The sequence below is a fragment of the Heptranchias perlo genome, unplaced genomic scaffold, assembly GCF_035084215.1.
Source record: "Heptranchias perlo isolate sHepPer1 unplaced genomic scaffold, sHepPer1.hap1 HAP1_SCAFFOLD_60, whole genome shotgun sequence".
Classification (NCBI taxonomy): Eukaryota; Metazoa; Chordata; class Chondrichthyes; order Hexanchiformes; family Hexanchidae; genus Heptranchias; species Heptranchias perlo.
The window spans coordinates 3,534,377-3,544,287 of NW_027139623.1; the positions used below are offsets into that span (position 1 = coordinate 3,534,377).

Below are 9,911 nucleotides of genomic sequence, written 5' to 3' on the forward strand. Positions count from 1 at the left end.
ATTATCCACTCGGCACTTCTGGCTGAAGATGGTTGCAAACGCTTCAGCCTTGTCTTTTGCACTCACGTGCTGGACTCCGCCATCATTGAGGATGGGAATGTTTGCAGAGCCTCCTCCTCCCGTTAGTTGTTTAATTGTCCACCACCATTCACGACTGGATGTGGCAGGACTGCAGAGCTTTGATCTGATCCGTTGGTTGTGGAATCGCTTAGCTCTGTCTATCGCATGTTGCTTCCGCTGTTTAGCATGCATGTAGTCCTGAGTTGTAGCTTCACCAGGTTTTTAGGTACGCCTGGTGCTGCTCCTGGCATGCTCTTCTACACTCCTCATTGAACCAGGGTTGATCCCCTGGCTTGTTGGTAATGGTGGAGTGAGGAATATGCCGGGCCATGAGGTTACAGATTATGCTGGAATACAATTCTGCTGCTGCTGATGGCCCACAGCGCCTTCATGGATGCCCAGTTTTGAGCAGCTTGATCTGTTCTGAATCTATCCCATTCAGCACGGTTGTCGTGCCACACATACACGTTGGATGGTGTCCTCAGTGCGAAGACGGGATTTCATCTCCACGAGGACTGTGCGGTGGTCACTCCTACCAATACTGTCATGGACAGATGCATTTGCGACAGGTCGATTGGTGAGGACGAGGTCAAGTAAGTTTTTCCCTCGTGTTGGTTCGCTCACCACCTGCCGCAGGCCCAGTCCGGCAGCTATGTCCTTCAGGACTCGGCCAGCTCGGTCAGTCGTGGTGCAACCGAGCCACTCTTGGTGATGGACATTGAAGTCCCCCACCCAGAGTATATTTTGTGCCCTTAGCTGCCCTCAGTGCTTCCTCCAAGTGGTGTTCAATATGGAGGAGGACTGATTCATCAGCTGAGGGAGGACGGTCGGTGGTAATCAGCAGGAGGTTTCCTTGCCCATTTTTGACCTGATGCCATGAGATTTCATGGAGTCCAGAGTCAATGTTGAGGACTCCCAGGGCCACTCCCTCCTGACTGTACATCACTGTACCGCCACCTCTGGTGGGTCTAGTCCTGCCGGTGGGACAGGACATCCCCAGGGATGGTGATGGAGAGAGTCTGGGACGTTGGCTGAAAGATATGATTCTGTGAGTATGGCTATGTCAGGCTGTTGCTTGACGAGTCTGTGGGACAGCTCTCCCAATTTTGGCACAAGTCCCCAGATGTTAGTAAGGAGGACCTTGCAGGGTCGACTGGGCTTGGTGTTTTGCCGTTGTCGTGTCCGGTGCCTAGTGGTCCGTCCGGTTTTATTCTTATTATGACTTTTCGTAGCGAGATTTTACAACTGAGTGGCTTGTTCGGCCATTTCAGAGGGCAATTAAGAATCAACCACATTGCTGTGGGTCTGGAGTCACATATCGGCCAGACCGGGTAAGGGCAGCAGGTTTCCTTCCCTTAAGGACATTAGTGAACCAGATGGGTTTTTACGACAATCCGGTCGTTTCATGGCCATCATTACTGATACTAGTATTTTAATTCCAGATTTTTATTTAATTAATTGAATTTAAATTCGCCAGCTACCGTGGCGGGATTTGAACTCATGACTCTGGATTTTAGTCTAGGCCTCTGGATTACTAGCCCAGTAACATAACCACTATGCTACCGTACCCTGGAATCCACTGGAAACCGGTACTTTTATAGACACTTTACTCACTGTCACGAACATCATAATATGAGTGTCATCGCTTTGGAGGGCGGATTAAAATACAAGATAAATAAGTAAAGAATTTGAAAATATTATAAGGTATATTTTGGTAGAAGGATTAAGGAGGCCACGTACTCCCTGGAAAATAAGCGTCTAAATTGGACACAGGAGCGAAGCAATGTAGGGGTCCAGATTCACAAATCATTAACAGCAGCAAATAAAGTTAACAAGGCCATAAATTGCAAACAAAGCACTGGGGTTCATTTCTAGAGCAATAGAATTGAAAAGCAGATGAGTTATGTTAAACTTATCTCGAACATTGGTTAGACCACACTTAGAATCCTGTGCACACTTCTGGTCGCCATATTAAAAAAAGGATGCAGAGGCAGTGTAGAAGGTGCAAAAAAGATTTACAAGAATGAAACCAGAACTGAGTGGTTACGCCCATCAGGAAAGATTGAACATGCTGGGGATCTTTTCTCGAGGAAAGAGAAGGCTGAGGGGTGAGATGATAGAGGTTTTAAACATTATAAAGTGGTTCGATAGGGTAATCGTAGAGAAGATATTTCCACTTGTGAGATAGTCCAAATCCAGGAGCCCTAAATATAGAATAGTGACAATAAATCCAATAGGGAATTCAGGAGAAACTTCTTCACACAGAGAGTGGTGAGAATGTGAAACTTGTTACCACATGGAGTAGTTGGGGCGAATAGTGTAGATGCCTTTAAGGGGAGGCTAGATAGGTACATGAGAGATAAAGGTGTAGAAGGAAATGCTGATCGGGTTAGCTGATGTAGGATGGGGCGAGACTCGCGTGGAGCATAAACACCGGCACAGACCAGTTACGCCGAATGGACTGTTTCCATGCTGTAAATTCTATATAACATCAGGTTGAAGTTAGCAGTGAGAGCAAATACAGAAAAAGGAAACCTGAGGTTAAACATTTTGAACGTAAATTCACTGTGTTAATCTTTCTGATATGCTTTCAACTGAAAGTTAATTTCAAATAATTATTTAATTATTTGAAAACCACCAATATTCGAGGTGTAGTAACAGACTTATTCATGGTCATTGATTTATTAATAAATTCAATTCAATTCACTTAAAATACGTAGACATATTTAATATTGCAACTAATATCGCCTAAGCCATGAATAAGGAGATGTATTTAGGTACAGCATTCAATCAGAATGGGAGAAAGCAGAGGAAACAAACAGTCTCACGGCAAGAGGACAGTACCTGAGGAAACTGACCATTCACAATTTCACCTGGTTTGGGGCCCGGAATGGAAGTTGGGTAGTCAGCTGTTTCCACCGAATAAGGTCAAGGGAGCAGGAGGTGGGTCTAATGGGCAAGCTCAGCTCGGAAAGTACATGCGTGGAGATCGGAGGGAAACTCGAAAAAGGCTCAGGATCAGGGCTGGGTGATGGGGGAGCCTTAGGAGAGGTTGGGGCTGGTGATATTGGGAATTGTGGGATGCAGCACAGGCATCTGAATGGATGGTCTTAATCTTAGTGACTTCGGTTATGTGGAGAGACTGGAAAAACTGGGATTGTTCTCCTTAGAGCAGAGAAGGTTAAGTGGAGATTTAATAGGGGTGTTCAAAATTATGAGGGGTTTTGTTCGAGTGTGTAGTGAGAAATTGTTTCCACTGGCAGGAGGGTCGGGAATCAGAGGATACAGATTTATGTTAATTGGCAAAAGAACCAGAAGGAAATTAGGATAAATGTTGTTACACCGCAAGTTGTTCTGATCTGGAATGGTGGTGGAAGCAGATTCAATAGTAACTTCCAAAAGTGGATTGGATAGAAAGTTGAAAAGGGAAAAAATGCTGAGGGATGGTGAAAGATCAGGGGAGTGGGTTTCATTTGATAGCTCATTTAAAAGCTGGCACATGCATGACGAGCCGAAAGGCCTTCCTCTGTGCTGTAAGACTTCATGAAGTTCAGTAGGTCCTCGTATTTGTTGTTGGAGGAGAGTGTGGAGGGGGCTGGGAAAGAGATTTCTGGAGATTGTGTGTTGTGGGCAAAAGAAGCTGGAGGTTATCTTTGGTCCCCAGGGTCATTCTAGAGCAGCAGGCGGTTTTCAGAGAGGACATAGTGTTTGTTCTAATTCTGAGTCAGCCATGTCTGGTGATGGATGGCTGAACCAGTGGTGATCCAGATATGCTCAAGTCTGCACCCCTTGGAATTAAACCAGCAGGAACGATCAGGATAGAAGAGAGTAAACGTTTTACTCGGGGCAAAGGCATCAACGGTTGAAGAACGGGAGTGGTTGAGAAGTTGCACAGCCGCAGAAGCATGATGACAAATGGCGGGTCAAAGTCTAGGCAACAGGGAGTATGAAAGTGTTTATTCCAAAGTTGGAACGCAGAAGTAATTTGATTTGAAGTAAGTAAGGAGATGTGGGTTATGATGGTTGCAAGGAAGTGACCAAGGCCTTGGCAGTGCACAACTCTGGGCACCACACTTTAGGAAGGATGTCAAGGCCTTGGAGAGGGTAAAGAGGAGATTTACCCGGATGATACCAGGGTTGAGGGATTTCAGTTATGTGGAGAGATTGGAGAAGCTGGGGTTGTTCTCCTTCGAGCAGGTAAGTGTAAAGGCAGACCTAATAGAGGTATTCAAAATAATGAGTGGCTTTGATAGAGCAAGGAGAGTGAAATTGTTTCTGCTGGCACGTGGTCTGTAATCAGAGGTCACAGATTTCAAATAGTTGGCAAAAGAACTAGAGGGAAATGAGGAGAAATGTTTACATAAAGAGGTTTGCGAAGATCTGGAACACACTACCTGAAAGGGTGATGGAAGCAGATTCCATCGGAACTTTCAAAGGGCAATTGAACAGGTACTTGAAGGGGACTAATTTGCAGGGTTATGAAGAAAATAATTCGGGTGTGTTACTAATTTGGATTGCTCGTTCAAGGAGCCAGCATAGACTCGACGGCCGAAAGGCCTCCTCCCAAGTTGTAAGATTCTATGATTCTATGTTTCTTGTCAACTTGAAATTTTAGTAAGCAATGAGAAGGTTGTTGGCAGAGCTCAGGAGGACATTGGTAGATTGGTGAAATGGGGAAACACATGGCAGATGACATTTAATGTAGAGAAGTGTAAAGTGATGTATTTTGGAAAGAAGAGTGAGAAGAGGCAATATAACCTAAATGATCAAATTGCACAGCGGGAGCATTAACAGAGAGACCTGCGGATTCACATTCACAAATCTTTGAAGGTGGTAGTTGGAGATTAAACGGTAAATGCCGACCCTCCTGCCAGTGGAAACAGTCTCTCCCCAACTACTCGATTGAAACCTTTCATTATATTTTTCTGAGCAACGGTCAGCAGTAGCACTGTGTTTGTTGAAGGACATTAGTCTCCACCCACTGTGCAGATCTATATCTCTGTGATGTGGTCAATTGCAGCATACTGAAGGAGGAGGTGGAGTCTAAATAATGAGAACAGAATGGTGTTTGAACTCACTGGGAACCGATACTTTTACAAACAGTTTACTCATTGTTACAAATGTCACAATTCGGGTGAACGGTATGGAAGGAGGAAGTAAATTGAACATGAATAAGTAAAGAATCTGAAAATATTGCAGGCAGAATTTAACAGTGATATCAAACACTTAGAACGGAAGCCAATGGTTTCAGCTCAGAAGCGCTTCACCTCGGACAAAGAGGAAGTTTAACCGCTGACAGTAAGGACAGTCAGCAGAACAAGAGTGTGTTTAAACACACTGAATGAAAATTCATTGTGCCAATCTTTCTGATTTTCTTCCAACCGATGGTTATATTCATTAATTCTTTGAAAGCAACCACTATTAGAGGTGCAGTAACAGATATATTCTCAGGCATTCATTTATTAATAAAATACAATTCAAGAGACTTAAAATGAATAAAAATATTTAATATTGCAACTAACATCTTCGAAGCTTTCATTAAGGGGATCTATTTAGGGACAACACTCAAACAGAATGGGAACCCCTGACAGTAAGAACATTGTAGCAGAACCAAGAATGTGTTGAAATATATTCAATGAAAATACATTGTGGCAATCTTTCTGATAGGCTTTTAACCGAGTAATTAATTAATTCTTTGAAATCCACCCCTAATAGTGGTGCAGGAGCACACTGATTATCAGGCATTCATTTATTCATAAAATTGAATTGAATTCACTTGAAATTGATAGAGATGTTTAATATTCCACCTAATATCTCCTAAGCTAGCAATAAGGGGATATATTAGATTGTGCCCCCTTGTTCTCCATTTCACCATCATAACTGAATAAGGTTTATCGAGAGGTGTAAATTTGTAACTAATTCCATTAATCCCTGGTAATTATCAATAGGTGCCCTTGGGTCGATTTACACAAAACAGCATGAAAAGTTGGAGATAAGGGGTTAATGCTGAGCCCAACTTGCAGCTGCAGCACTGTGTTTATTGAGGAACATTAGTCTCCACCCACTGTGTAGATCTGTATCTTAGTGACATGGTCAATTCTAGCACACTGAAGGAGGAAGTGGAGTTAAAATAAAATCCTCGAGCTGAATGTCGCCTGAATTATTCACCAGAAACATTTAGTTGTACAGACAGTACACACGCGCTCATAAATATCACAAAACCCCTAAAATCGAGATGCAAGATGGAATAGAGAATGAAAAATAAGCAAGCAAACTGAAAATGGCCAGTACTGAAGAGAACAGGAAGAGCAGTTGGCTTCATGGCGGAAGAAAGCGGTTTCAACTCAGAGGAGGGTTAGTTCAAAGAAAGAGGAACTTAACCTCTGACAGAGGGAACAATGTCTCAACACCAACGGAATAACTAAAAATATATTTACTAGATTATCCACTGAATGTGTTAAAATGTTTCTTCTCCCCTTTTTTCTCTCTATCTCCCCCAAAGACGTGTATTCACGAAGGGAGTTGCTCACGGCCGCCCTCCAATACCCCACCGCATTATCTGCTCATGTCTGAGTGCAGGGGGTTGATTGACCTGAGGTCAGCCGTGGTGACCCCTGTCGAACTGCACCCTCCTAACGCGCATGCTCACTTCCAAGCATGGAACATTTCGTATCAGAGAATCAGAGAAGGTTACTGCACGGCAGGAGGTCATTCGGCCCATCGAGTCCGTGCTGGCTCTATGCATGAGCAATCCATCTAGTCCCACTGCCCCGCCAAAAATAGCAGGGCTCGTTCGAGATCAATTAAGATGCGATAAGGCGACACTTGGCCGATATTTCATTCAATGGCTTTGTGGCACTGAGCCCACTGGTATCGCCCCCACTCCACCCCGCCCCTCCCCCGCCCACCTTGATAGAGATCAGCAAACTCAGCGGATGTCGATCGTGGAATTTTCCTTTTATATACATCTTACTCCTACACTGTAGACAGTAACTGGGCAATCGGGAGACCAATATCTCCCCTTTTCAGCCCGTCTCAAGGCGCCTCACGGGAGCGTTATCAAACAAAATGTGACACCGAGCCACTGAAGGAGATATTAGCTCAGGTGACCAACAGTTGGTCAAAGCTGTAGGTTTTAACAAACAGATTCTCATAGATTCAATTGTCAAAGAAAAACTAGATCCGAGATACTTTAATACCGATATGAAGAGAGTTTGTCCCCTCACCGTTACACTCCCCTCACCGTTACCCGCAGAGAATTCAGCACAAGCAAGCAACCGCTCTGAATGCTTTCCAATGTAGAAGGCTCCACACCAAATTATGAGATACCGGAGTTCGGACACCGCCGGGTTCAGTCTCACTCTCCCGCTTACAGTTGCCCACTCAGACCGGGAATTGGTATAAAATTGTTTCACGACTCACCAAACAGCAATAAAAAGGCGGTTGTATCCATTTTCGAAGAAGTGCTACTTTGAGGCATGAGAGCTGCAAGGAACGGCGACTGAGTCACTTGCTCCAACTCACTGAAGGACAAACCCGGAAGGGTTGAGAGACTGAGAGCGGATACAGAGGCTGGGTGGGAATGAGTTGGTCCCCACAATTGAAGCAACAACACAGAGTTTTGTACAACCTGAAATAAGATGTGGTTTGGAACATTGCAATGATCTAATATGGCCGCCTTTGACTATTAGACGGTGATCACAGGATGAAGGGGTGAGAATGAACCATGTACACAGAAAACAGCGTAAATCATTTGTGTTTAGTTAGAACGATTGCTCCCATCATGGTCAGGATCTCTATTACTGGGAAGGGACCGTGTCCCACTTCAGGCACTCGGTGTCAGCATCAAGCACCCAAAATTCAGGCGCAGGAAAATGTAACAACAAAGTGCCTCAACCCAAACCTCAGGTGAGCTACTGTATCGATTATTGCTTTTCTATTTCCCAAAACAGCCCACCAATGGGCTAGTTTAGCGAGGTGTTGTCCGCATTACATTACAGACGATTAAAAATAAAACTGGAACATCCAAACCCGGCAGCAATTTAGTTACATGGAAGTCTGGTATAATGAATGTAGATGGATATGTTCAATGTGACTCTGATATTGAGTTGGTTTACTCTCTCATATCGCCCTGGTAACGACTGTGAGAAAGAAAATACCACCTCCAGCTTTCTCCAACCGCCAATTTCAAACCGTTTATCGATAATAGAACCGAAACACAGCGCTCTGCACAAACCCTTACAGACTCGGGCTTCATATTCAAGGATTCCCAGAAGCCTGGAGCTTTTAAATAAACCCCGTTACAATTAACAGTCAGTAATATTCCTGCCTAAATACAGTCCCTTCTCTCACAAGTCAACCCGCCTTCTTCCATTTCAGTCCCAGACCCGATTCGATTTCCACACACATCCCCTCCCAGACGGGTTCAGCAGTTTAAAAACACCTTATTCCAGCTGATTTGGAGAATCTCATGTGTTGGTGTTTGAGTTGTGACGCGGAGTTTCTCCGCCAGTGTTACAGTCTCACAGACACTCTCGCCCTGAATCTGTAAAAAGAAAATAACCGTGAACTGGGCATGGAGCCGAACACATCCCCAGTTACAGTGAGGCCCGGACACCCCATTCTCAGTGTTTTATATCAGACAGTCTCCCACCTTCATGTTCAGCACTAGAGAGAGACAAACACACACTGTCAGTCTCACACTTCCAATCGGTGTGTCTATATCACGCTTGCCAGCATTATCTAACCTACATACACAGCACCAGAGACAGACAGACAGACACGATGAGAGAGAGAGATAGAGAAAGCGGAGAGACAGAGACAGACAGACATACACAGTATCAGTTCCAGACTGACCTGTAAAGTTGCGTTTTATCCAGAAAGATCCCATTGTTGAGAAAGAAGGTGCAGTCTCATCTCTCACTGTTATTGTACCAGAGACAGACACATTATTAATCCCACTCTGAGGGAAAGTGCAGAGAGTGAAAGAACAATGGGCTACATTTAACCCTCTTTTGCCTGTTCTACCATCTGCAGTTATGCAGCTCAGGGCCGTTCGGCATTATTCTCAGTAGAGCGAGAGTTTCACTCCGGTTAAATTAATCTATGACTTTTGCTGTCAGATATTAATCCGACACGGTCCCAACAAACACACCGACTCACTCTTTCCTCACATGTTTCTCCAGGATTGGTTTGAGAAATGCTCACATCAGTTTTATCAGTAAAGAGTACGAGAATGAACAAAATCCATAGACCCATTTCAGAGCCGCCCACTTTATCACTGAAAGACTCTTTACCATCAAAAGATTCCGAGAGAAACAGCAGGGATGGAAACATCTAGTTTAATAGTTAGAGATTGTAAAGTCAGTCTGGATTCCAGCGTTAGGCACTGGTGGAATCCCATCTGTTTTCCATTCTGGTGCCTGTTCCTGCACTGCCTGTGGACCCCATTCCCTCTGACCTTTCCCCCAGACCCACTTCCTTTGCTCAGACTCGGAAAAATTCCAATTGGGGAAAGTTTCCATCGATTTTTGTATTGGGAATTAAACCAGATATCTGCGCATGCGTGACTCAGCCCCGCCCCCAGCGCTGGTCGTTGGTGAGCAGAAGAGCGCATGCGCGCTCCCCTCCCCCCAGCTCGGCCTGTGGGCGCCATTCCCTCAGTGAGCGGAAGAAGATGGTTTAAAACAGCCGGGAATGGAGAGATCACGGCCCCCGGGGGAAGGGAGCAAAGAGCAGCCTCGTTACAGCAGCTCATCGCTTCGGGACCGTGTCCGCAGATGGGCTCAGAGATCGGCATTGAGTCCGGGGGCAGGTCAGGGGGAGTCCGGGGGCTGTTTGTAAGAGGCGGA

The 9,911-nt window shown here is 44.9% G+C and overlaps 1 protein-coding gene and 1 long non-coding RNA gene across 2 annotated transcripts in view; both read left to right on the forward strand.

Moving 5' to 3' along the window:
* Positions 1–9,911, forward strand: part of LOC137316793 (zinc finger protein 850-like) — a 512,000-nt gene that overhangs the window by 165,327 nt on the left and 336,762 nt on the right. The gene's annotated exons all lie outside the window — the stretch shown is intronic.
* The window catches only part of LOC137316818 (uncharacterized), a 181,828-nt gene continuing 181,633 nt past the window's right edge, over positions 9,717–9,911 (forward strand). The window contains exon 1 of the long non-coding RNA XR_010961611.1: positions 9,717–9,874. This is a non-coding gene — a long non-coding RNA (uncharacterized lncRNA). The remainder of the gene's footprint in view (positions 9,875–9,911) is intronic.